Raw genomic sequence first — 26696 nt, 5'->3', positions numbered from 1 at the left:
ATCTCTGCCAGTGGCTTAACATCTGCACTAACAGCTAGGAGCGGTGTCAGCGCCGACCCAAACTGTTAACCCCCTAAATGATGCGATGGAGTGCGATTGCAGCATTCAGGAGTGAGGCAGGGGGACAGAAGCTTCCTATGCCTTCAGAACAACATCACCATGGGGCCCGTTCGTTGCCATAGTGACCCGGGGTAGTCATGACGACTCCTAGGTCAATAAGCTACAGAAAACTGTATACTGTATAACTGCACAGAAAAATGCATTATACTGTATATAAATAAAATAAAAGTAAAAAAAAAGTGAACTTACCATAAAAAGACTAGGTAAAAAAGGGAAACAAAATTACAAAATATATAAAAAATACAAAATAATAATAATAATAATAATCCACTAATAAAAACACATTTTTATGTTAAAAAAGTACACATTTTGTATTGCCGCATCCAGAACAATCCGATCTATAAAAGTGTCATACTAGTTAACCCCTTCAGTGAACGCTGTAAAAAAAACACACACAAAAAGTTGCAAACTATGCTTTATCATCATACCGCATGGAAGAAGTGGAATAAAACTCGATGAAAAAGACAATTGTAAATACAAAAAGACTGCTGGAGTCATTGCTTCAAGAGCCTCCACTCACAGATGTATGGGCTACAAGTGTCGCATTCCTTGTGTCAAGCCATTCATGCCCAATAGACAATGCCAGACGTGTCTTACCTGGGCCAAGGAGATAAAAAACTGAACTGTTTCTCAGTGGTCCAAGGTGTTCTTTTTAGATGAAAGTACATTTTGCATTTCATTTGGTAATCAAAGTCCCAGAGTCTGGAGGAAGAGTGGAGAGGCCACAATCCAAGCTGCTTGAGGTCTAGTGCGAAGATTCCACAATCAGTGATGGTTTCGGGAGTCATGTCATCTGCTGGTGTAGGTCCACGGTGTTTTATCAAGACCAAAGTTAGCGCAGTATCATCTACCAGGAAATTTTAGAGCACTTCATGCTTCCTTTTGCCAGCAAGGTTTTTGGAGATGAAAATTTCATTCTCCTGCAGGACTTGGTACCTGTCCACACTGCCAAAAGTACCAATACCTTGTTTCAAAAGAACTGCATCACTGTGCTTGATTGGCTAGCAAACTCGCCTGACCTTAACCCCATAGAGAGGAAGATGAGAGACATCAGACCCAACAATGCAGACAAGGTGAATGCTGCTATCAAAGCAACCTGAGCTTCCATAACACATCAGCAGCGTCACAGGCTGATGGCCTCCATGCACACCGCATTGATGCAGTAATTGAAACAAAAGGAGCCCCGGCCAAGTATTGAGTGCATTTACTGAACATACATTTCAGTAGGCCAACATTTCGGATTTTAAAATAATTTTTCAAGCTGGTGTTATATTCTAATTTACTGAGATAAAGACTTTTGGGTTTTCATTGACTGTAAGCCATAATCATCAACATTAACAGAAATAAACACTTGAAATAGATCATTCCATTTGTAATGACTCTATATAATATAGGAGTCTCACTTTTTGTATTGAAGAACTGAAATAAATTAACTTTTTGATGATATTCTAATTTTGTGCGAAGCGCCTAAATGTAGCGTATATCTCTATCTCCAGCTCACCATCTTTCCTCACCAGTCTCCTTCATGTTTTGCAGGTTTCCTTTGGGTACTTTGGTTTGCTCCCACAATCCAAAGACATATCTAAATGTTTAAAGATATTTAGAATGTTAGCCCATGTGCGGATAGTGATGATGTCTTCAAAGCGATGTAATGGCAATATATATAATATAAATAAGAAAAATAAAATTAATATATATATAGTAAAGTTGTTATTAGTGTTGAGCATTCCGATACTGCAAGTATCGGGTATCGGCCGATACTTGCGGTATCGGAATTCCGATACCGAGTTCTGATACTTTTGTGGTATCGGAAATCGGAATCGGAAGTTCCCAGTGTATGGTTCCCAGGGTCTGGAGGAGAGGAGACTCTCCTTCAGGCCCTGGGATCCATATTCATGTAAAAAATAAAGAATTAAAATAAAAAATATGGATATACTCACCCGTCTGGGGGCCCCTGGACCTTACCGATTGTAACCGGCAGCCTCCGTTCCTAAGAATGAGCAGTTTAAGACCTTCAATGACGTCGCGGCTTGTGATTGGTCGCGTGCCGCTCATGTGACCGCTCACGCGACCAATCACAGGCCGCGACGTTATCGAGGGTCCTAAACTCCTCATTCTTAGGAACGGAGGCTGCCGGTTACAATCGGTAAGGTCCAGGGGTGAGTATATCCATATTTTTTATTTTAATTCTTTATTTTTTACATGAATATAGATCCCAGGGCCTGAAGGAGAGTTTCCTCTCCTTCAGACCCTGGGAACCATCCAGGATACCTTCCGATACTTGAGTCCCATTGACTTGTATTGGTATTAGGTATCAGTATCGGCGATATCCGATATGTTTCGGGTATCGGCCGATACTATCCGATACCGATACTTTCAAGTATCGGAAGGTATCGCTCAACACTAGTTGTTATATGTTGCTGATGAACAAAAATTGAGTAATGCATTTATTATTTTAAGTCATGTTTGTATTACTTTTTTAAAGCAAAATATAGAAAGAAGCAAATTATTATTATTATTTTCAACAGACCTTTTATCTCCAAGTTGTTGCCCTTAGTAAAAAGATGCAAACAGTACTTAACAAAATATATAACATGATACATAAATACACAATGTAAGTTAGAAACAAGTAATAAACTGGTACATGGTTAGAGATTAACCTTTCCCTGAACACATTGCTGTAGATGTATAAAAAATATTATTTTAATTATATATATATATATATATATATATATATATATATATATATATATATATATATATGTATATATATATATATATATATATATATATATATATATATATATATATTGTTTCTTGCCCTTTTGCATATTATCAAGTCAGGATTCTATATAAGAGAATTCAGGTGTGAAACAGTCAGCAATGCTACTCTGCTGAATTGGCATGGTGCTGACAATAGGGATAGTGAGACAATAGGAAACTGGAGCAATAGGCAGAGTGATTCCAGCAACACTATATATCTGACCTGACCATTGTTCCAAAGTGCTTAGCCACAGCCACCTCTCTGGAAGATGAGTTTCCCACTGAGCCTAAATCATACACTGGGATTTTACACCAGATAACACAGCAGGTGGAGAAAATACTGAAGAGAAGAAGTGTATAACTAGGGCAGGCTTTAGTGATTGAAAGGGCAAAACTATAAAGTAAGAAAACTCTAAACTTTGCATTGGCTTCTATGACTTTGCCTTGTTTCCTCGGGAGCTCAATTGATCCTAGTTCCTAATGACAAGCTAAAGAGAAAAAAAAATCTGAAAACTCTCTCCTGAAGCTCGTTTAAATGCAAATACTTGATAGGATATAATCTGGTTAGTAGCACGCCTCCGTTTCATAGACAATCTCTGGTTTTATAGTGAGGACTCCATCTGCACCTCCTGTCAAGAGAGGATGTTCCTGCTTTGGAGGCTTTTTTAATAGCAACTGCTGTATCCAAGAAGAGCAAAAAGAGAGAAGAAAGGGAAAAAAGAGAGAGAGGAGTCACGGTGCTGCCTTTTCATATCCTGAGATGAAGAAGTGAACTAGTCAGAGGCCACAGAGCATGTTCTCTCAGCAGTTCAGAGCCCTAGAGACCCTCATCACTGAGCTGCTGCTACTACTGCACAGACAGCCCAAAGCAGAGCTCCACTAAGTTCTCCTGATGACAGAGCAGGCACATGTCTCCTCCAGGAGCAGGTAGCAGCAGCAGCAGCTTAGCATAAGGCACTGAGGATTTACACAATTCTTCATTTGGCTCCACTAAAAGAAGGAGAAGAAGGAGGAGGTAAGATGCTTCTGCTATTTTGGACTCTCTTTTGTGCATTGGATTGTTTGTAAGCATTTCATTCTAGGGCATTGTATCCCAGGTTCCTGCTCAGTGTTAGCTAGATGGATCATTTGCATGCAGCATCAATGACATTTAGAAGTTACTTCCATTCTAATCAGAGGTTGCTTTGAAAAGAGATAAAAAAGACCTGCTGCCAGTAAGCATAGAAAAAGGCAAGTCTGCAAAAAAAAAAGAAAAAGAAGCATGCTTCAAATGAGAAGGCACAGAAGGGAAGGAGGGCTAGACGGGAATAGGAAGATATCAGGAGAATGCTTCTCAGGAACAGCAGCCAATTTAAGATAGGACTTATAGGCATCCGAATTTGGGAGCAGGTAAATATTCATCCTGCATTGTGTCTATGTGCTGAGTGCAGATCTTCTACCTGGGGCTGCTCTAACTCTGGTTTGCAGACTTGTCCATACTGATGAATGGCTGGAAATGTTCTTGGTAAAGTGCTCAGCTTGTCTAACATAGGTGAGGTTAAATGCTTGATGACTCGTGCTCTCCTAAGTGTTCTGACTTGCAGTGTGTGTATTATGGCACTTTATCATTGTGTTCCTGGCAATTCAAGCTGAGGCTAAGGTCAGTGAGGGTGATGTTGAACATGAATTCACCAGGCAATGTCAGGATACAGGCTACTCAGTGGAATTATTATGTTGATGTTGGCACTGCTCAATGTGTGGGTGACAGTGGGTCTCCTTGTCTTCCTATATGTCTAACCAGCCTATAGCACAGGCAAGAGCACATGTGCTGAATACTCTATGTAACATTCAGGTAATGACTGTAACAGGAGATTGCAAAAAAAAAAATGCTTTGCTAGCAAACTTGTTAGGAATACAAATTACCTGTCCTGGCATATTAGAAAGGTCAAGTCCATTTACGTTCTATTTTTTTAAGCAGAATGTGCTAGATTAGCATCAACAATACCCAAGGTGTTGTGTTTCATCAGATTGGCTATTTATTATCAGTGTCATATCATATTTGGAGTCTCTGCAGAAGATGCTTGCTAGTAAAACACCTGGATCAGGTCAAATAATGTGTTTCCCAACACCGGGGAGATCGATGGGGAATACATTAAGCTTTATCAGAGCGTAGAAGTAACAATGGGGTTTACTGACTGCACATGCGAGTCACATAAGATAAACTTGTATTAATAGACTACAAACTTTATCTGGATACATCTGACATTTTATCTCCTGATTTATCCTTACATGGGAGCTTTTCCGGAATTCTAGACCTTTGTGTGTCCACAGCTCACTGTAGCTAAAGTAAATCACGGGAACCCTGGGCTTAACAGTGTGGAGCAGAAATAATTAGATGGTTACTGTAGATGCTAGTAAATTACAGTGTGCAGCAGTTCATAATAGATGTCCAATAGCTTTTTTTCTATATACTATATACTACCGAGCTTATTTACATACTGCCATACAACTGTTGCTCACTAGTATTGTGTACTTTTAGGACGGAGTTACGAATGTATGCTTGGGAAAAACATAGGGCACTGTCATATTCCAGAAGTATGTCGCACACATCACTAAAAGCACATTTTTATTTTTAAAAAATTGGGATATAATAGTCTTCAGCCTCACATCCAGGATTAACCCTAAGGATTCAGTCATATCATTGTCTCAGCTAATATAACATCATTTTATAAAGGACAGGTCACCATCATACCCCACACTTTGTTATTTAACTATTTGTTGCATGTTCTGCATAGCAAATATGGATAATATATGGCATTTGGCAATTATATATAATGACCCGACTGATTGGGGATAATGTGTGTTTGCAGGGCTTCGATATCATACTTATAGGTTATAAGGTTCAAAACCATCTAGAAAGAACTGCATTATGACACTTTGATGCTCATTACTTCTTGCTAATGCGAATGTCAGTTTGTAATAAAGTAATTGACAGAGACAGAAGTGCTGAGTGTCATAACCTATTAATCCTTAGTGATTAATGTGCAAGTATTAACCTGATGAGAAGAATATTATTAAAGCTCTGTGTGCTGTGTAGGAGTCCACGCTCCTAGTGCCAGCAGATGTCGGTTATCATGTGCTTGTGGTGCATCGGTTCATACCTTCTGTTTTCTCCTCTAGCATTGAACTACACAGGTAGACAGATATTTTAAGCATCTTGGAGCATTGCTATATTTATACTAGAAACAATAGGGAGCTGCTGGCCAGCTGGCATACCATGCATCACATGCACTCTCCCTTCTTCAGAGCCACGCTATGGGTTATTTGTAGATTACAACCTTACCATGCTAATTGTCCAGGCCTGTGACTCATTGTTTTGTCTTTTTAATTATCTATACTGTAAACTGTACATAGAAAGAATTTATTTTGCAGAACATTTGCTCTTACGTCGGATGTGACTTTCAATGTAGTTTAATCTTGGAGCCTGAGGACCTCCTTTTGTTCTTAATTACCTTATTCCCAGATATAATAAAGCATTCTGATGCCAGGGTTTGGATAATGTGTGTTTATGAGGCTAAATGAATTGTTTTGAAAATGGCTAATAAATGCCATACTGCATGGTGATCTAATCTGCAAGCTTTAAGCCAAAAATGTCACCTGACTATAAGAGGAACATCCCATAACCCTAAGGTGCAGTAAAGTAGCATACTCCTCTATGTCCTATGCCGTTAAAAGTTGAAGGTTACAAATTTCATGTACAAGTAACATAAGTGCTGATGGCCTGGGTTTTGTTTCTTTTTAATCACTTTTTTTAAGCACATGTGTCTGCAAAACATAAAGCAGTGTATGAAGTATGAATAAAAATTGCAGCAAATCTACTAACTGTGCAGGCAGAAAACATACCAAAATAGACCAAAATAAGTTTCTTTTTAGTGGCTTTGGACTTCTGACTTTCCATTCTACTGAACGGGTTAAAAGGGCTTGTAATGCTAAAAGGAATTGTTTATAAATAAGAAATCTATAACATGTCAATTGTCATGGCAAGTAAACTGGTAACAAAGACTTTCATATCAACATGTGCGCTGTAAATGCTTTCTACTGCTCTTTGCAATTAGCTTGCTAAAACTGGTATGGCTGCTTTAAAAAATCATATTGTTATTGCCTTATCTCACATATTACTATTCACCTTCAATGATATTAGTTCCTATCTGACCCATCATTGCCGTATCTCGCATATTACTGATCGCCTCCAGTGATATTAGTTCTTATCTGCCACTTTATGGCTACTTTACTGTATCTTACTTATTACAGTTCACCTCCAGAGAGATTAGATCATTTCTGCCTGATCATGACTGCCTTCTCTTACATATCAGAGTTCGACTCTAGTGATTTTGCTCTTATCTGCCCCATCATGGCTACCTTATCTTATATATCAGAATTAATCTCCAGTGAAATTAGCTTTCATCGGTCCCTTCATGGCTGCCTTATCTAACATATTACAGTTTACCTCCAGTGAGACTAGTTATCTGTCCCACCATGGCCGCCATAACTTCCATATCACAGTTTACCTCCAGTGAGATTAATTGTTATCTGTCCTAACATGGCCACTTTACCTTCCTTATCACAAACTATTCTCACTGGAGGTAGACATTTGTCCCATCATGGCCGCCTTATCTTATGTATCACAGTTCACTTCCAGGGAGATTAGTTGTCATCTGTCCTATCATGGCCGCCTTATCTTATAATAATAATACCGTATATACTCGAGTATAAGCCGAGATTTTCAGCCCAAATTTTTGGGCTGAAAGTGCCCCTCTCGGCTTATACTCGAGTCATGATCGGTGGTGGGGTCGGCGGGTGAGGACTGTCATATACTCACCTAGTTCCGGCGTTCCTGTCGCTCCCCCTGCCCGTCCCACGGTCTCCGTGTGCCGCAGCTCTTCCCCTGAGCGGTCACGTGGGACCGCTCATTAGAGAAATGAATAGGCTGCTCCACCTCCCATAGGGGCGGAGCCGCCTATTCATTTCTCTAATCAGCGGTGCTGGTGACAGCTAATAGAGGAAGAGGCTGCGGCACCGAAGACCAGCTGTCCGGGGGAAGGAGCGGGACGCCGGGAGCAGGTAAGTATTACATATTCACCTGTCCGCGTTCCACACGCCGGGCGTCTCGCCATCTTCCCGGCGTCTCTCCGCACTGACTGTGCAGGTCAGAGGGCGCGATGACGCATATAGTGCCTGATCAGTCAGTGCAGAGAGACGCCGAGATGGGACGCTGAGGAGCTGCAAGCAAGAGAGGTGAGTATGGGTTTTTTTTTTTTTTATTGCAGCAGCAGCGTTATATATGGCACAGATTTATGTGGAGTATCTATGGGGCAACGTTGCAGAGCACTATATGGCAGAGCTATGGGGCAACGGTGCAGAGCACTATATATATGGCACAGCTATGGGGCAACGGTGCAGAGCACTATATGGCACAGCTATGGGGCAACGGTGCAGAGCACTATATGGCACAGCTATGGGGCAACGGTGCAGATCATTATATATATGGCACAGCTATGGGGCAACGGTGCAGAGCACTATATGGCACAGCTATGGGGCAATGGTGCAGAGCACTATATGGCACAGCTATGGGGCAACGGTGCAGAGCATTATATAGCACAGCTATGGGGCAACGGTGCAGAGCACTATATGGCACAGCTATGGGGCAACGGTGCAGAGCACTATATGGCACAGCTATGGGGCAACGGTGCAGAGCACTATATGGCACAGCTATGGGGCAAAGGTGCAGAGCATTATATATATGGCACAGCTATCTATGGGGCAACGGTGCACAGCATTGTATATATGGCACAGCTTTATGTGGAGTATCTATGGGGCAACGGTGCAGAGCATTGTATATATGGCACAGCTTTATGTGGAGCATCTATGGGGCCATAATGAACGGTGCAAAGCATTATATATGGCACAGCTTTATGTGGAGCATCTATGGGGCCATAATGAACGGTATGGAGTATCTATTTTTAATTTTGAAATTCACCGGTAGCTGCTGCATTTTCCACCCTAGGCTTATACTCGAGTCAATAAGTTTTCCCAGTTTTTTGTGGCAAAATTAGGGGGGTCGGCTTATACTCGGGTCGGCTTATACTCGAGTATATACGGTAATCTTTATTTTTACATAGCGCTAACATATTCCGCAGTGCTTTACAGTTTGCACACATTATCATCACTGTCCCCGATGGGGCTCACAATCTAGATTCCCTATCAGTATGTCTTTGGAATGTGGGAGGAAACCGGAGTACCCGGAGGAAACCCACGCAAACATGGAGAGAATATACAAACTCTTTGCAGATGTTGTCCTGGGTGGGATTAGAACCCAAGACCCCAGTGCTGCAGTGCTAACCACTGCGCCACCGTGCTGCCCATCTTATGTATCACAGTTCACCTCTAGTGAGATTAGTTATCATCTGTCCCATCATAGCCACTTTACCTTCCTTATCACAATTTACCTCCAGTGAGATTAGTTGTTATGTGTCCCATCTTGGCAGCCTTACCTTCCTTATCACATTTTACTTCCAGTGAGATAAGTTGACATCTGTCCCTTCATGGCCACCTTATCTTGTATATCACCGTTCACCTCCAGTGAGGTTACTTGTCATCTGTTCTAACATGGCCACTTTACCTTCCTTATCATAGTCTACCTCCAGTGAGAGTAGTTATCTGTCCCGTCATGGCCTCCTTATCTTATATATCGCAGTTCACCTCCAGTGAGATTAGTTGTCATCTGTCCAATCATGGCTGCCTTTATTTTACATTTCATATTTCCCCTCTGGTGATTTTAGATCTGATCTGCCTTATCTCACGTATCAGAGTTCACTTCCATTGATTACAGTTCTGAAGCTACTAAAGATGAGTGATTCAATACAGAGGACCCTAATACAGAGACTGTGTGAAATCAATGATCACAGGACAGGAGCCCTCAAATCCACCTCCTACTTACCAGCATCTTCTCTTTCATGAGCTAGCCTAGAGCAGCACCATCAATGATGTGTGGCACACAAGCAATATCCCGCCAGGCCGGCTAATCTCAAGGGGAGTGAGTGATGATGGCAGGAAAGAGGTGGTTCACAGAATGGCCATGGAATACTGGACCAGGACTTTGCTTAGGCTAGGTTCACATTGCGTTAATGGCAATGTGCTGATGGCATCTGTTACATAGCGGCACTAACGCTATGTAACGGATGTGTTAGAGCACCCATTGACTGCCAATATGTAGCGCATTGCTAACGCATGTCATAATCGGCATTATCGTCATTCTTTGACGGGTCCTCGGATGTGGTCTGCAGCGTTTCGGGGTCCATCATCGCTAGCACAGATGGAGAATCTGTGCTAGCGCAATCGCATAACGTGATCTTTAAAAGGCACTTGCGTTGTGCAATCCATTTAATGCATGCGTTGAACGGACTGCACTAACGCAATATGAACCTGGCCTAATTTTTTCACTCATCTCTATTATCTTCCCCATTATCACTGCCTTGTCTTACATATTGCAGTTCTCCACCAGTTATATTAGCTCTTATTACTATTATTTTTGTATTAGTATGAATGGATAGGTAAACCAGGCCTGGAAGAATGGTCACAATGGTCACCAGTCCTTACCCAGATTATTAGATATATTCAAGCAAACCATTCCCAGTTGTTAAATGATTAGGATTCAAATGATTAGGATTCAATTGTTATTTAATCTGTATATCTACTTCTGCACCTCCTGTATTTTCTCTAGGTTTTTTTGGGTATTTTAAGTTACACACTTCTGATGAATTTACTTTACCGTTCTATAGTTGGATTTAACTAGTAATACAGTTCAATAAATCAAAGACAGTGTTAGAATAGTTAATAGTGAGCAAAGATCTCCTGTGGGATTTCCTGTTGCACTGTGATAGGCATTTATGCTATTAGGCTACAAAAACATGAATTGGTAGAGAGCATATACCAAACATACATGCAATCAATAGATAGATATGTGTACACATATAAGTGGCCTTTACCTATTTATGTAGAATTATATATATATATATATATATATATATATATATATATATATATATATATATATTTATTTAGATATATAGATTTAGATATTTAGATATATTTTTTATATATACTTTGAATAAGGGTATGTATACCTAAATAGGTAAAGGTCACTTATAGATTCAATAGCTATGTTAAAATGCTATCTATCTACCTATCTATCTGTATGTCTGTCTATCTACCTACCTATCTATATATCCCATATATATCCCTTATCTATCTATCTATCTATCTATCTATCTATCTATCTATCTATCTATCTATCTATCTATCCTATATGTATCTACCTCATATCTATCTATCTATCCTATATCTATCTATCTATCTATCTATCTATCCCATATCTATCTATCTATCTATCTATCTATCTATCTATCCCATATCTATCTATCTATCTATCTATCTATCTATCTATCTATCTATCCCATATCTATCTATCTATCTATCTATCTATCTATCTATCTATCTATATCATGCACATATGGTCTAATAAAGTCCACTTTTTTCATCATTTATTGGAGTGCTGCCTCCTTTTTTTCTCTTTTACTATTTATACAAATGGATATTTATTTGGAGGGCCCTGCACCCTGAATTCATCTATATGATGCTGTTCCATTTTTTTTCTAGATGGATAGATAATAGATTTAGATAGATGATATATAGATATGAGATAGATGATATATATATATATATATATATATATATATATATTAGATAGAGAGATACATAGATAGATATGTTGACAGACGTCCATGAACAGTGGCATTGTAACGATTTATCCTAGCGAGTGACTGCGGGGAGACAGTACAAGTTCAGGACTGTCAGCGTTAACCAGTGGGTGTCACTGTAGCACTGACAAAGGAGACACTAATTGAGCAGAGAGAGGGAGTCAGGGAACAGTGAAAGTTTCCCCTCCTATACATAAAGCTATTGGCATTTTGAGCATTTTTTGTTTCCCAGCTTAAGTCACCTTTTCAACAGAACACAGTTCAGCAGCTGAAAATACGTTATTGGAAAAAAGGTTTTATCGAGAAAAAGATATTTTGTACTTGTTTCAGGCAGAAATCTAAACAATACAAATAAGAGTCGTAATGCAGTGAATTATGTGTTTTTGGCAGAGCAAGCTATAAAATTGTGACAATGTGGCTGTTCCATATATTTTGCTTTTCCTTTTATTCTGTGTTACTTTGTTCCCACATGTTTTAAGAACAGTTGAAGCAACATTTCGCTGAAGAACTAGGACATGGCCATTAGTGTATAACAGAGGACGCATGAGCCTGTGTCATTTGTGAGCAAATACTGTCAATACCGCACAAAGGATAATATATTTATTGTGTACAGGGCTAAGTGAAATATTTTAGCTTTTAAATTGTAAATGGAGAAACATTTTTTTCCTTCCATGTAACTATGGCTGATATAACATAGTGCTTCCCCTCCATACACCGCGGTGTGTTCTGTAGGTCATTTCTGGCTTTTATTCTTATTATGTGAGACTCCACTTTTCATACAGTTTGTACTTCTGTAGTTATTTTCTATAACTCTGATGTAAATAGTCTAATAGACTCCTACTTGTCAGAGTTCACAGTGCCAATCCTCACCTATCAGGTTTCACACAAACACCCGGTGGAGTCAGATCCTGCAGCCATACTCTCATCTGACTGTTACTTCTTATGGACCCACCAAAAGTATGTTACTAAGCAATAATGAACAGGATACAGTCTGGAAACCTCATTAAAGAGATTTTAGACAAAATTGTTTAAAAAGTTGATTGACTTTTTTTTTTTTTAGGTATACTGCAGCAATAAACAAATATGATAGGAACTAGGACCATACCTTCCAAGTAGAGATGAGTGATTTCCTTGAAATTTGATTAGTGCAGATTCGATAAGTTCTCGGGGAAAAAATATTGATTTACTTAAATTAAATTAAATTAAATATGAATTGAATCGGCTGAAAAGGGGTTAAAAAAACTCACTCACCTCTCTTTTGCTCTTCCATACACTATTGAAAATAGGATAGCTGGTCAGAAGATCCACAGCGCAAGCTGCTCCATTCATTCTTAATGGGACTGCCAGAGATGGCCGAACACTGTGCTTTTCTGGTCTTTGACATCTCTGTGAATGGAATGTTTATGACTAATCACAGCTCCATTCACATAGGGTGGATGGACCTCTAGAAATCGGGAAGTTATCCCCTATCTGATGGAGAGGGGATAACTTCCAAATGTAAGAATACCCCTTTAAATTTTTTCACGTAGGACTTAATAGAAAGACTACACCTGACCACAATCTTAGATTTTCTCAAGGGTGTAGGATGAACAAATAGTTTTGATTCTCAATACTGCGATTGACTTAATTCATGTCAGTTTTGATAATGGAAAACCTGAGAAGAAATGAAAACTTTGCCGATGGTTTAGTATCCAAATGGATTAATTCTGGCATTGTGCTAAATATTCTGATACCTGTAGCGTCTCCAGTTTTTGTTATCTCGGGGTGGGTGAGGGCTTATTTTTTGCACACCGAGCTGACATTTTTATTGTCACCATTTTAGTGGCAATATGATCTTTTGATCGCCCGTTATTGCATTTTAATGCAATGTTGTGGCGATCAAACAGACATAATTCTGGTGTTTTGAGCTTTTTCTCGCTACGCCGTTTAACGATTAGGTTAATCCTTTTTTTAATTGATAGATTGGGTGATTCTGAACTCGGTAATACCAAATAATGTGTATGTTTAATTTTTTTTATTTTTTTTTATTTTGAATGGGGCAAAAGGGGGATGATTTGAACTTTTATTTTTTTATATATTTTGAAAACCTTTTTTTAACTTTTGGCATGCTTCAATAGTCTCCATGGGAGACTAGAAGCTGCCATAACCTGATCGGCTCTGCTACATGCAGGCGATGATCATATCACCTGTATGTAGCAGAATACCTCACTTGGCATGAGCGCCGACCACTTGGCGATGCTCATAGCAATCTGGCATTGACAACCATAGAGGTCTCCAGGAGACCTCTGGTTATCATGCCAACCCATCATGAGATGCGATCACGTGACGGGTGTCACAGATACGTGGATTTCCTGTGCGATTGCCAAAAGTGCATGTTATATGCCCACTGTCAGCGTTTGACAGCACATCCAAGGGACGGAGTGTGACGTGGGCGTACTATTATGCCTACCGTCGTTAAGGAGTTATATCTCCAGAATCACTAGAACCACCATCAGTACATATATTCATCACCAAAAAACCCTCAATACATGAATATATTACCAGAATCACAATCAGTACATGAGTACAGCACCATAACAATCATCACTATTTGCATATAGCGCTAGAACCACCATCAGTATTTGGCAACACAAGCAAAACTTACTATAGTGATTGATTGCAATGTCAGGGCACCTCCATATACACTTATAATGCATAAACCTATGACTCCAAGTTTATTCTTAACAAGGTGACATGTTCTTGGATTAGAGTTATTCTCATTTCTTTGCCCCTTTCTGGTCCTGACCCCATGATGACTTTTTACATCCACAACTCACCTCCGCTGACTTTTCTAGTCTCTGGCCTTCTGCACCACATTGTTACACAGTGCACTTGAAAATAAGTATCATTACAATGTCCTATGTATAAAAATATCTGCCCATGCTTTGCCTCTGAAAAATGTTCCCTCTTACTATGCTCCCTGCACGAATCATGACCATATACTGCATCTTTTATGGTACATTGCTCCCAATTGAGGAATAACTGCCACCCTGACCACTCTTATGAGATATTATTCCAACACTGTCTATCCTTATGAAGTATAACTGCCACACTGTCCGTCTTTATGAAACATTTCCAATACCAGGAATGTCCACTTTCTGCTGTTTGCCCTCATGCTTTCTAAACCTCCACACTGTCTATCTGTCCTCAATGACCCTGGCGCGTTACTCAATCTACATACTGTGCCCTCATTTCACACTGTTCCCTCTCCATAGCCATACTGAGCATATAGGTTCTGCAGCAGGTGTCATTTTACATTCTGCACCTACTAAAACACGGTACTGTATAACACACACTGCAGCTGCTGAAGAATTTCTTTGAAATGTAATGCACATACTCTCATTAATAATCAGTGTTTAGATCACAATTTCCTACAAAAGAGTTTTGAGACTGTTTCATCTATAGAAAATAGCAGCGAACAGTGTTGTTTATTTTTTATAGTTCATCTTCAGTTACTTCACACCTCATCCTTTAGTCACATCCACAGCTGCATTCAGTAACTGCTGCTTTTAACTCTTGAGTTGCCATCCTCACTTTTCTCTGCTTTGCTTTGATAATTCAGTGTGTGAAGCTTTCTTTGCTGCAGGGCATTTGTAAATATGGTAGCTCCATTGAGAATAATATAAATGTAATGAAATATCCAGTTGTTGTTCATTGTGGCAAATAACTCACATCCTCCTGTGGTGATGAACTGTAAATGGGGGGAAACTGTGAGACCCAAGGTACTATGTTCAGTATTATTCATGATTAAAATCAACAATAAAAATTACTGGAATCTTTTGCTCCAATACATCTACAGTATATTTTCTGCCATCTTTGCCACTTTTGTAGCATTTCAGTGAAAAGGTGACCTCATAATATTGCTGTATGTTGGGGCAGGGAACTGCTTACTGCTCCTCTACACCTGTCTTAGCGCCCACGTTTTCAGTTGCATTCTTGAAGACACAAATGCAATGAAATGCATGCTCAGGGAGCAGGCACAATGGTGAGTGGTGATAGTGATTTACTGACACTTTTAAAATGTGTGACTGTGCTTCGGACATCCGTGTAATAAATGATGGAGGAAAGTGCCTGGTTGTCGCAGCGCACAGGCATATTTAGCAAAAAAAAATTAAATGTGCAAAAAGCTGCTAAGCATTGTGATGTTCAGGTGGCATAAATGCTGAGCTTTTGCCCAAGCACTTGCATAAGATGTCTAAAAGAGAGGAGGTAGGTCACTAAGTCAAGATCGATCAGAGGTGGGCGTGTAATGAGAGAGAGACCAGAGAGCTGTAAGAGCAGGGTCAAGCCCCCTGCATTTACAGCTCATTTACATAAAAAAATTGGAAAAGTGATGACTTGGGAATGGAAAAATTATGGAAAAAACAAAGGTATGGATTTAATCTGCATCACAGTTGGCTAACATAGATTTAAGATTGGATTGAAGATTATTTCCCTGTATGGAGTATGTACGGTTAGGTCAAGAAGTATTTGAGCAGTGACCGATTCTTTGTGGTTTGGGCTTCACGTGCCACTATTTTTTTTTAAAAAAAGGAGTTGAATAAAAATATGTGAAATGTTTAGTAATTGCTACAATTTGTATACGAGGTTTTTTAATTTCATGGGCCCAAAAGTAATTGGACAAATTAACTTTATCGTAAGTAAAATGTGTTTGTTCTTTGTAGAGATTCCATTGCAGACAATGACTGCCTGAAGTCTGGAAGTCATGGATGTGACCAAATGCTGGGTTTTCTCTAACTTCATTTGTTGCTTATTTGTGGGTATCTCTGTATTATGTTTTATCTTAAGCATGTGAAATGCATGTTTGATGGGGTTGAGATCAAGTGAATGACTTGGCTCTTGCAGAATATTCCACTTCTTTTCCTTAAAAACGCTCCTATCTTGCTTTCACAATATGTTTTTGAGTCATTGTCCATCTGTTCTGTGAATTGCCATCCAAACAACCTGGCTGCATTTGGTTGAATCTGTACAGATAGTACAGCCTTGTACACTTCAGAATTCACCTGGCTGCTTCTGTCTTCAGTCACATCATCAATAAACCCTAGTGACCCAGTGTCTTTGGAAGCATGCATGGGAATGCCATCACACTGCCTCCACCATGTTTTATACAAAACATGTTTTATACAAAGGATGTGTGCTTTGAATCATGAACCGTTCCAAGCCTCCTCCATACTTTCTTCTTCTCAACATATTAGTACAGGTTGATCTTTGTTTCATCTTTTCAAAGAATGCCTTATAAGAATTGGGCTTGCATCTTTAGATTTTTTTTGCAGAAGGTAATCTGGCATTTATATTTTTAATACTGATTAATGGTTTGCACTTTGTGGTGAACCCTCTCATTAAGTCTTTTCTTTATGGTAGACTTACCGTATTTTTCTGACCATAAGACGCACTTTTTTCCTCCAAATTTGGGAGGAAAGTGTGGGTGCGTCTTATGGTAGGGATGTAGCATGTGGGGAGGGGTGTTGTGAATTCCGTTCTCGAACTCCCTCCTGTGGTCATGAATGGTACTTCAGCGAGTTCTGTCCGTGGACTCTTTCTGGTGGCTGTGAGTGGAACTGCTGGTTCTGAGGTTGCTTCCTCAGCTGCCCTCGTTTGCGGCTAGGCTGGCTTCTCTATTTAACTCCACTCAGATCGTTACTCCATGCCAGCTGTCAATGTATCAGTACTGGTTCAGATCTCTCTCGGATCTTTCTGATGACCTGTCTACTCCAGCATAAGCTAAGTCCCCGCTGGTTCATTTGTTGTTCATTGTGTACTGAATATGTTTCTTAGTGCTTGTTAAGTTCTAGTCCAGCTTGCTAACATGATATTGCCTCGCTAGCTGGAAGCTCTGGGTTGCAGAGTGGCACCTCCGCACCGTGAGTCAGTGTGGGGGTCTTTTTGCACACTCTGCGTGGCTTTTTGTAGTTTTTTGTGCTGACCGCATAGATCCCTTTCCTATCCTCAGTCTATCTAGTAAGACTGGCCTCCTTTGCTGAAACCTGTTTCATCCCTGTGTTTGTGACTTTCCTCTTAACTCACAGTTAATATATGTGGGGGGCTGCCTTTAGCTTTGGGGAATTTCTCTGAGGCAAGGTAAGGCTTATTTTCCTATCTTTAGGGGTAGTTAGCTCTTAGGCTGTAAAGAGGTGTCTAGGGAGAGTTAGGTACGCTCCACAGCTATTTCTAGTGTGTGTGTTAGGCTTAGGATTTGCGGTCAGCAGAGTTCCCACTTCCCAGAGCTTGTCCTGTCTTTAGTTTAACCATCAGGTCATTCCAGGTGCACCTAACCTCCAGGATCATAACAGAGGGGGGCAGCAGCGAGTGGGATCGCACTGTTATCCCACTTCAGGAGGCAGAAAAATGTCCCCGCTGCCGGGAATCAGTGCTGGGGAAACCACATGGTTCAAATGATTAAGTGCAGTGAATATTCATTAGCTTCTCCCCGCCCACCTATCAGCTCTGTGGTGAGCCGGGAGCAGCAAATGAATACTGCACTTAAGCAGAGACACACATGGTTTCCTCAGCGCTGATTCCTGCAGCAGCTGGGGAGATCCGTGTGTCCGGGGGAGGAGGAGGAAGCAGAAGCAGGGGCCAGAGGAGATCGCTGCATACCTGCCTGGGCTGGACGCTGAGAGCTGTGCACAAGGAGGACCTGTGTGATGTCAGAAGTGGGCAGGCTGGAGCATCACATGGCAGCTCAGGGCCCTCCCTCTTCTTGACATCATCACAGGTCCTTCAGACTCCCCACTAGAATCTACAGGCTTCCTCTTATAACCTGTGCTGTGGAAAACAACAAGAGGGAGGGCTCTGTGTGTGCTGTCATGGGATGCTTTTACCTCACCACAGTGGCTGGCTGGCTGCCACAATTAAGAGGTTAGTCTTTACAAAACACAATAAAGCACTCTGCCACTCCTTTTGTGAACTATAACTCCCAGCATGTCATAGGATCTGCAGGACATGCTGGGAGTTATAGTTCTCCCATGGGATTTTAAAGCAGCACTCCAGTGTTATTTTGCAGTGCTGGAGTGGTGCTTTCAATATAAGCCCTGTGGCCCCATTCTTACACTCACCCTCCAGCGTCTTCATATAGTACTTCACAGACACCACACTGGTCCCGAAGCTTCCAACATAATAACGTACTATTATATATAATAACACCACATATAATAGTATGTTATTTATGTTATTAAATATTTTACCACATTTTTTTGCTTCAAATATTTTTTTCCCTATTTTCCACCTCTACAACCTGGGTGCGTCTTATAGTCTGGTGCGTCTTATAGTCCGAAAAATACGGGTAGATACTAAAACGGCTACTTCCTAGAGAGTGTTCTTCACCTGGTTGGATGTTGTGAATGGGGTTTTTTATTACCATGGAAAGGATTCTGAAATTACCCACCATTGCTCACTTCCGTGGATGTTCAGACTTCTGCGCTTTATTTTTTTTTAAAGAATGTATCAAACTGTTGATTTGGCCACACCTAACATTTCTAGATTTCTTCTTTCTTTTCATCCTAATGGTCTCTTCCAATGAGCGCTCCTTTAACCACAAGATGAGGGTTCACATCAACCACTTCCAAATGCAAATGCCAAAACTGGAATCCGCCTCAAATCTTTTACCTGCTTAATTGATGATGACTTAATTTAACCCCTTCATGACCCAGCCTATTTTGACCTTAATGACCTGGCCATTTTTTGCAATTCTGACCAGTGTCCCTTTATGAGGCAATAACTCAGGAACGCTTCAATGGATCCTAGCGATTCTCAAACTATTTTTTCGTGACATGTTGGGCTTCATGTTAGTAGTAAATTTAGGTGGAAAATATTTGCGTTTATTTGTGAAAAAATCGGAAATTTGGGGAAAATGTTGAAAATTTCGCAATTTTAAAATTTTTAATTTTTATTCTGTTAAACCAGAGTTATGCAGCACAAAATAGTTAATAAATTACATTACCACATGTCTACTTTACATCAGCACAATTTTGGAACCAACATTTTTTTTTTGCTAGCCAGTTATAAGGGTTAAAATTTGACCAGCAATTTCTAATTTTTGCAACAAAATTTACAAAACCATTTTTTTTAGGGACCACCTCACATTTGAAGTTAGTTTGAGAGGTCTATATGGCTGAAAATACCCATAAGTGACACCATTCTAAAAACTGCACCCCTCAAGATGCTCAAAACCACATACAAGAAGTTTATTAACCCTTCAGGTGCTTCACAGCAGCAGAAGCAACATGGAAGGAAAAAACATTACTAGGAGAACTTAGAGTCAAAAAACGTTGCCAGTCATTTAAATATAAAATAATACCAATTTTTATTAAAGATACAATCAATAAGCATAAAATATTACCATTTGTAATAAAGTGACAGTGACTAATCCATAAATGCAGTAGTGACCTGGGGAAGTCGGTACAAGACCCAAAAAATTCCTGTAGTATGTATATCCAAAAATCATGTGTACACACTAATGAGTGTGTGAAGCAGCTAACTGCCAAGAGCCGGCAGTCCAGCAAGGAATAAATATAAGGTGCTATACGTGCTGTAAAAACCTAAGGCTGCAATACACACAAATTAAGTAAAAAATGTTATTTACCCATGTGGGATGATGTAAAGGTCCCGTCCGACACCCAGTCACAAACCCCAACGCGCGTTTCGCGTCCGAATATTGCCGCTTCCTCAGGGGGCGTGAAAAAATTAACATTTCACTTTTTAGTCACAAAAATATTTTAGCAACAATTATTTTATTTTCCCAAGGGTAAAATGAGAAACTGGACCCTGAAAGTTATTGTACAATTTGTCCTGAGTACGTTGATACCCCACATGTGGGGGGAACCACTGTTTGGGCGCATGACAGGGCTCAGAAGGGAAGGAGTGCCATTTGACTTTTTAAATGAAAAATTGGCTCCAATCTTTAGCGGACACCATGTCGCATTTGGAGAGCCCCTCTGTGCCTAAATATTGGAGCATCCCCACAGGTGACCCCATTTTGGAAACTAGACCCCCAAGGAACTTATCTAGATGCATAATGAGCACTTTGAACCCCCAGGTGCTTCACAAATTGATCTGTAAAAATGAAAAAGTACTTTTTTTCACAAAAAATGTATTCAGCCTCAATATTTTCATTTTTACATGGGTAACAGGATAAAATGGATCCTAAAATTCGTAGGGCACTTTCTTCTGAGTACAGCGATACCTCACATGTGGGGGTAAAGCACTGTTTCGGCGTACGGCTGGGCTCGGAAGGAAAGGAGTGCCATTTGACCTTTTGAATGAAAAATTAGCTCCAATCGTTAGCGGACACTATGTCACTTTTGGAGAGCCCCTGTGTGCCTAAACATTGGAGCTCCCCCACAAGTGACCTCATTTTGGAAAATAGACCTCCCAAGGAACTAATCTGGACGTGCGATGATCACATTGAACCCCCAAGTGCTTCACAGAAATTTATAACGCAGAGTCGTGAAAATAAAAAATCATTTTTCTTTCCTCAAAAAATATTTTTTTAGCCAGCAATTTATTATTTTCACAAGGGTAACAGGAGAAATTGGACCCCAAAAAATGTCCAGTTTGTCCTGAGTATGTTGATACCCCATATGTAGGGATAAACCACTGTTTGGGCACACGTCATGGCTCGGAAGGGAAGTAGTGACGTTTTGAAATGCAGACTTTGATGGAATGGTCTGAGGGCATAACGGTGCTTTTGCAGAGCCCCTGATGTGCCTAAACAGTAGGAACCCCCCATAAGTTACCCCATATTGAAATCTAAACCCCCCAAGGAACTTATCTAGATGTGTGGTGAGCACTTTGAACCCCCAAGTGCTTCACAGAAATTTATAACGCAGAGCCGTGAAAATAAAAAATATTTTTTTTCACACAAAAATAAGTTTTAGCCCCCATTTTGTTATTTTCCCAAGGTTAACAGGAGAAATTAGACCCCCAATGTTGTTGCACGCTTATGCCCCACATGTTTGGGTAAACCACTGTTTGGGCGCACGTCGGGGCTCAGGAGGGAGGGAGCACCATTTGACTTTTTGAATGCAAGATTGGCTGGAATCAATGGTGGCGCCATGTTGCACTTGGAGACCCCTGATGTGCCTAAACAGTGGAAACCCCTCAATTCTAACTCCAACACTAACCCCAACACACCCCTACCCTAATCCCAACTCTAGCCATAACTGGGGTTGAGCAAAACGGATCAAACAAATTCAAAAATCGCAGACTTTGTTCAAAGTCAGGTTTCATGAAACCTGACCCGATCCCAGTGTGGGATCGGCCATGTGGTCGGCAATCTTCGCGACAAAGTCACGTTTCATATGACGCATTCAGCGCCATTTCTCAGCCAATGAAGGAGGACGCAGAGTGTGGGCAGCGTGATGACATAGGTCTTGGTCCCCACTATCTTAGAGAAGGGCATGACAGTGATTGGCTTGCTTTCTGTGGCGTCACAGGGGGTATAAAGGGGCATGCACACCGACCGCCATCTTTTTTTGCCGATCTTAGCATAGGGAGAGATTGCTGCAGCTTCGTCAGAAGAAGGGACATAGTTAGGGAGGGAAGATTAACCCCCAAACCGCTTGTGCTGTAGCAATTTCCACTGTCCAACACCACCTTTGTTTTGCAGGGACAGTGGAGGCTATATCTTCGTGCATCAGCTCTGTAGCTTATTAGGCTGCCTTATAAGGCTCCCCGATAGCTGCATTGCTGTTTGCACTGCTGCTGTGCAAACCAACTGCTTTTTTAAAAGCAAAAATCCTGTTGCTCCTTTCTGCAGTTATCTTGTTTATTTGTCCACACTTTTGTGTGCAGCAGTCCTTTTTGTTGCTGGCATACTTGTCCTGAGATCATTGTAGGGAGATTGAAATTGTACTACAGTCCTTGGATTTTTTTCAGATATCTTCCAGCCACTTTCTGCCACTTACATTGTGTTGTGTTACACACTGTGCCTGAGTTGTGGTGCTTAGGGTTGAGCGAAACGGGTCGATCATTTTCAAAAGTCGCCGACTTTTGGCTAAGTCGGCGTCTCATGAAACCCGATCCGACCCCTGTGCTTGTCGGCCATGCGGTACGCGACTTTCGCGCCAAAGTCGCGTTTCAATGACGCGAAAAGCGCCATTTCTCAGCCAATGAAGGTGAACGCAGAGTGTGGGCAGCGTGATGACATAGATCCTGGTCCCCACCATCTTAGAGAAGGGCATTGCAGTGATTGGCTTGCTGTCTGCAGCGTCACAGGGGCTATAAAGGGGCGTTCCCGCCGACCACCATCTTACTGCTGCTGATCTGAGCTTAGGGAGAGGTTGCTGCCGCTTCGTCAGAAGCAGGGAGAGCGTTAGGCAGGGTCCACTAACCACCAAACCGCTTGTGCTGTAGCGATTTCCACTGTCCAACACCACCTTCGGTGTGCAGGAACAGTGGAAGCTATTTTTTTTTTTTTTTCCTCAGCGCTGTAGCTCATTGGGCTGCCCTAGAAGGCTCCGTGATAGCTGTATTGCTGTGTGTACGCCACTGTGGAAACCAACTGCTTTTTTCAAAGCACATATCCTCTTGTTCCTTTCTGCACAGCTATCTTTTTTGTTTGTCCACACTTTTTATTTAATTTGTGCATCAGTCCACTCCTATTGCTGCCTGCCATACCTGGCTTAGATTACTGCAGGGAGATAGTAATTGTAGGACAGTCCCTGTTTTTTTTTTTTTTTTGTGGGAGATTAAGATTGGCATTTCTGCTACAGTGCCATCCCTGTGTGTGCCATCTCTCACTGAGTGGGCCATAGAAAGCCTATTTATTTTTTCCGTGATTTGTGTTCTAAATTCTACCTCAACACAAAAACACTACATCAATCAGTGGTAGAAAAATATTGGCCTCAGTCAGGGCTTGTGTGCCACTGCTGTGTGTGCTATCTCTTATTCAGTGGGCTATAGAAAGCCTATTTATTTATTATTTTTTTTTCTTATTATTTGGTTTCTAAAGTCTCCCTGAAAAAAAAAAAAAATAAAAAAACAGTGGGAGAGTAATATTGCCCTTTCAGCTTGTGTGCCAGTCTTGACTCCTGGGTGTGCCACCTCTCTCTCTCATTCAGTGGGCCATAGAAAGGCTATTTATTTTTTTGTTTTTTTTTAATATTATTTGGTTTCTAAAGTCTCCCTTAAAAAACAAAAAATACATAAAAAAACAGTGGGAGAGTAATATTGCCCTTTCAGCTTGTGTGCCAGTCTTGACTCCTGGGTGTGCCACCTCTCTCTCTCATTCAGTGGGCCATAGAAAGGCTATTTATTTTTTTGGTTTTTTTAATATTATTTGGTTTCTAAAGTCTCCCTGAAAAAAAAAAAAACATAAAAAAACAGTGGGAGAGTAATATTGCCCTTTCAGCTTGTGTGCCAGTCTTGACTCCTGGGTGTGCCACCTCTCTCTCTCATTCAGTGGGCCATAGAAAGGCTATTTATTTTTTTGTTTTTTTTTAATATTAGTTGGTTTCTAAAGTCTCCCTGAAAAAAAAAAAAACATAAAAAAACAGTGGGAGAGTAATATTGCCCTTTCAGCTTGTGTGCCAGTCTTGACTCCTGGGTGTGCCACCTCTCTCCCTCTCATTCAGTGGGCCATAGAAAGCCTATTTATTTTTTTTTTAAATATTATTGGGTTTCTAAAGTCTCCCTTAAAAAACAAAAAATACATAAAAAAACAGTGGGAGAGTAATATTGCCCTTTCAGCTTGTGTGCCAGTCTTGACTCCTGGGTGTGCCACCTCTCTCTCATTCAGTGGGCCATAGAAAGCATTTATTTTTTTTTTTCCTTGATTTGTGTTCTAAAATCTACCTCAACACAAAAACACTACATCAATCAGTGGGAGAAAAATATTGGCCTCAGTCAGGGCTTGTGTGCCACTGCTGTGTGTGCTATCTCTCATTCAGTGGGCTATAGAAAGCCTATTTATTTATTTATTTTTTTTCTTATTATTTGGTTTCTAAAGTCTCCCTGAAAAAAAAAAATACCTAAAAAAACAGTGGGAGAGTAATATTTCCCTTTCAGCTTGTGTGCCAGTCTTGACTCCTGGGTGTGCCACCTCTCTCTCTCATTCAGTGGGCCATAGAAAGGCTATTTATTTTTTTGGTTTTTTTTAATATTATTTGGTTTCTAAAGTCTCCCTGAAAAAAAAAAAAAAACATAAAAAAACAGTGGGAGAGTAATATTGCCCTTTCAGCTTGTGTGCCAGTCTTGACTCCTGGGTGTGCCACCTCTCTCTCTCATTCAGTGGGCCATAGAAAGGCTATTTATTTTTTTGGTTTTTTTAATATTATTTGGTTTCTAAAGTCTCCCTGAAAAAAAAAAAAACATAAAAAAACAGTGGGAGAGTAATATTGCCCTTTCAGCTTGTGCGCCAGTCTTGACTCCTGGGTGTGCCACCTCTCTCTCTCTAATTGTGGGCCATAGAAAGCCTTTTTTTTGTTGTTTTTTTTTTAATATTATTTGGTTTCTAAAGTCTCCCTGAGAAAAAAAAAAAATAAATTAGGTGGGAGATTAATATTGACATTAGTGCTTGAGTGACAGTCCTGCGTGTGTGTCATCTCTGTGATTTTGTGCCACAGAAAACAGAGTGTGTAACATTGTGCCTGATTTTCCTTGTGGTGTCACCAACCTGTTAAGGGATATTGAAATCATACTGAAGTTATAGCTCACCGTGTAAGTTGTTTGACAGCAACAAATAAAGTTACTTTGGTTAAGATTTTAAAACAATGAGGAAGTCTGGTGCAAGAGGTCGTCGTGGGCGTTCATTGTCAGCTGGTAATGATGGTAGTGGTAGTGGAGCATCAGGTGGTCGTGGGGATAAAAATATTCCACCTAAGTCTGGAGCTGTGGAGCCAGTTTCGTCGTCAGGCTACACAAGGCCTCGAACGCTCTCTTTTCTGGGAGTAGGAAAACCGCTTTTAAAGGCGGAGCAGCAACAGCAAGTTTTGGCTTACATTGCAGACTCAGCCTCTAGCTCTTTTGCCTCCTCTTCCGAAACTGGTAAATGTAAAAGCAGCGCGTCACTTGTGGATGTTCACGGTCAGGGACAAGTCGCTTCCTTGTCCTCCTCAGCAAAAACTACAACAAGAGAGAAGGATGCAGCAGGCGACACAACGGGTCACTCCATGGAGCTCTTTACACATACCATCCCTGGCTTAGAAAGTGAAACATTTAACAGGCCATGCCCATTACAAGTAGATTCTGACATGGAGTGCACTGATGCACAGCCACAGCCAGAGTACTATGCTGCTCCTTTGACTCAGACCACCACATTGCCCTCTCAGGGTACAGATCCACAATCAGACCCTGATGAGACTATGTTGCCCCGCCACGAACGCTATACCACCGACCGACACAGTGACACAGACGAAGTTGCACACGAGCTCGAAGAGGAGGTAGTAGATGACCCAGTTATTGACCCCGATTGGCAGCCATTGGGGGAACAGGGTGCAGGCGGCAGTAGTTCAGAAGCGGAGGTGGAGGAGGGGCCGCAGCAGGCATCAACATCGCAACAGGTTCCATCTGCCGGGCCCGTATCTGGCCCAAAACGCGTGTCAAAGCCAAAACCTGTTGGAGGACAGCGTGGCCATCCGGTTAAAGCTCAGTCTGCAATCCCTGAAAAGGGATCCGAGTCTAGGAAGAGTGCAGTCTGGCATTTTTTTAAACAACATCCAACTGATCAGCGCAAAGTCATCTGTCAAAAATGTTCAACTAGCTTAAGCAGAGGTCAGAATCTGAAAAGTCTAAATACTAGTTGCATGCATAGACACTTAACCACCATGCATTTTCAAGCCTGGACTAACTACCAAACGTCCCTTAAGGTTGTAGCACCCTCGGCCAATGAAGCTAGTCAGCAACGCAACATCCCTTCCGTCACTGTAAGGCCACCATTTTCCGCACCACCGGCAGTATCTGTGCAGGTTTCTTTGCCAGCCAAAAGCAGTCAGGGTCAGGGAACCACCAGTTTTGTAGGAGGAAATATTGCATCTAGGGCAC

General features: G+C 41.0%; 1 protein-coding gene across 3 annotated transcripts in view; it reads left to right on the top strand.

Annotated features, from left to right (window-relative positions):
- Positions 1–2988: 2988 nt before the first annotated feature.
- The window catches only part of LOC143782569 (cadherin-7), a 604373-nt gene continuing 580665 nt past the window's right edge, over positions 2989–26696 (top strand). The window contains exon 1 of one of the 3 annotated variants that reach the window (XM_077270126.1): positions 2989–3898. The gene's annotated coding sequence lies outside the window, so the exon portion shown is untranslated. The other 2 variants (XM_077270127.1, XM_077270128.1) reach the window with 2 other exon arrangements.

Source organism: Ranitomeya variabilis, chromosome 6 (assembly GCF_051348905.1).
Source record: "Ranitomeya variabilis isolate aRanVar5 chromosome 6, aRanVar5.hap1, whole genome shotgun sequence".
Taxonomy (NCBI): domain Eukaryota; kingdom Metazoa; phylum Chordata; class Amphibia; order Anura; family Dendrobatidae; genus Ranitomeya; species Ranitomeya variabilis.
This window is presented reverse-complemented; position numbering and strand designations above follow the sequence as displayed.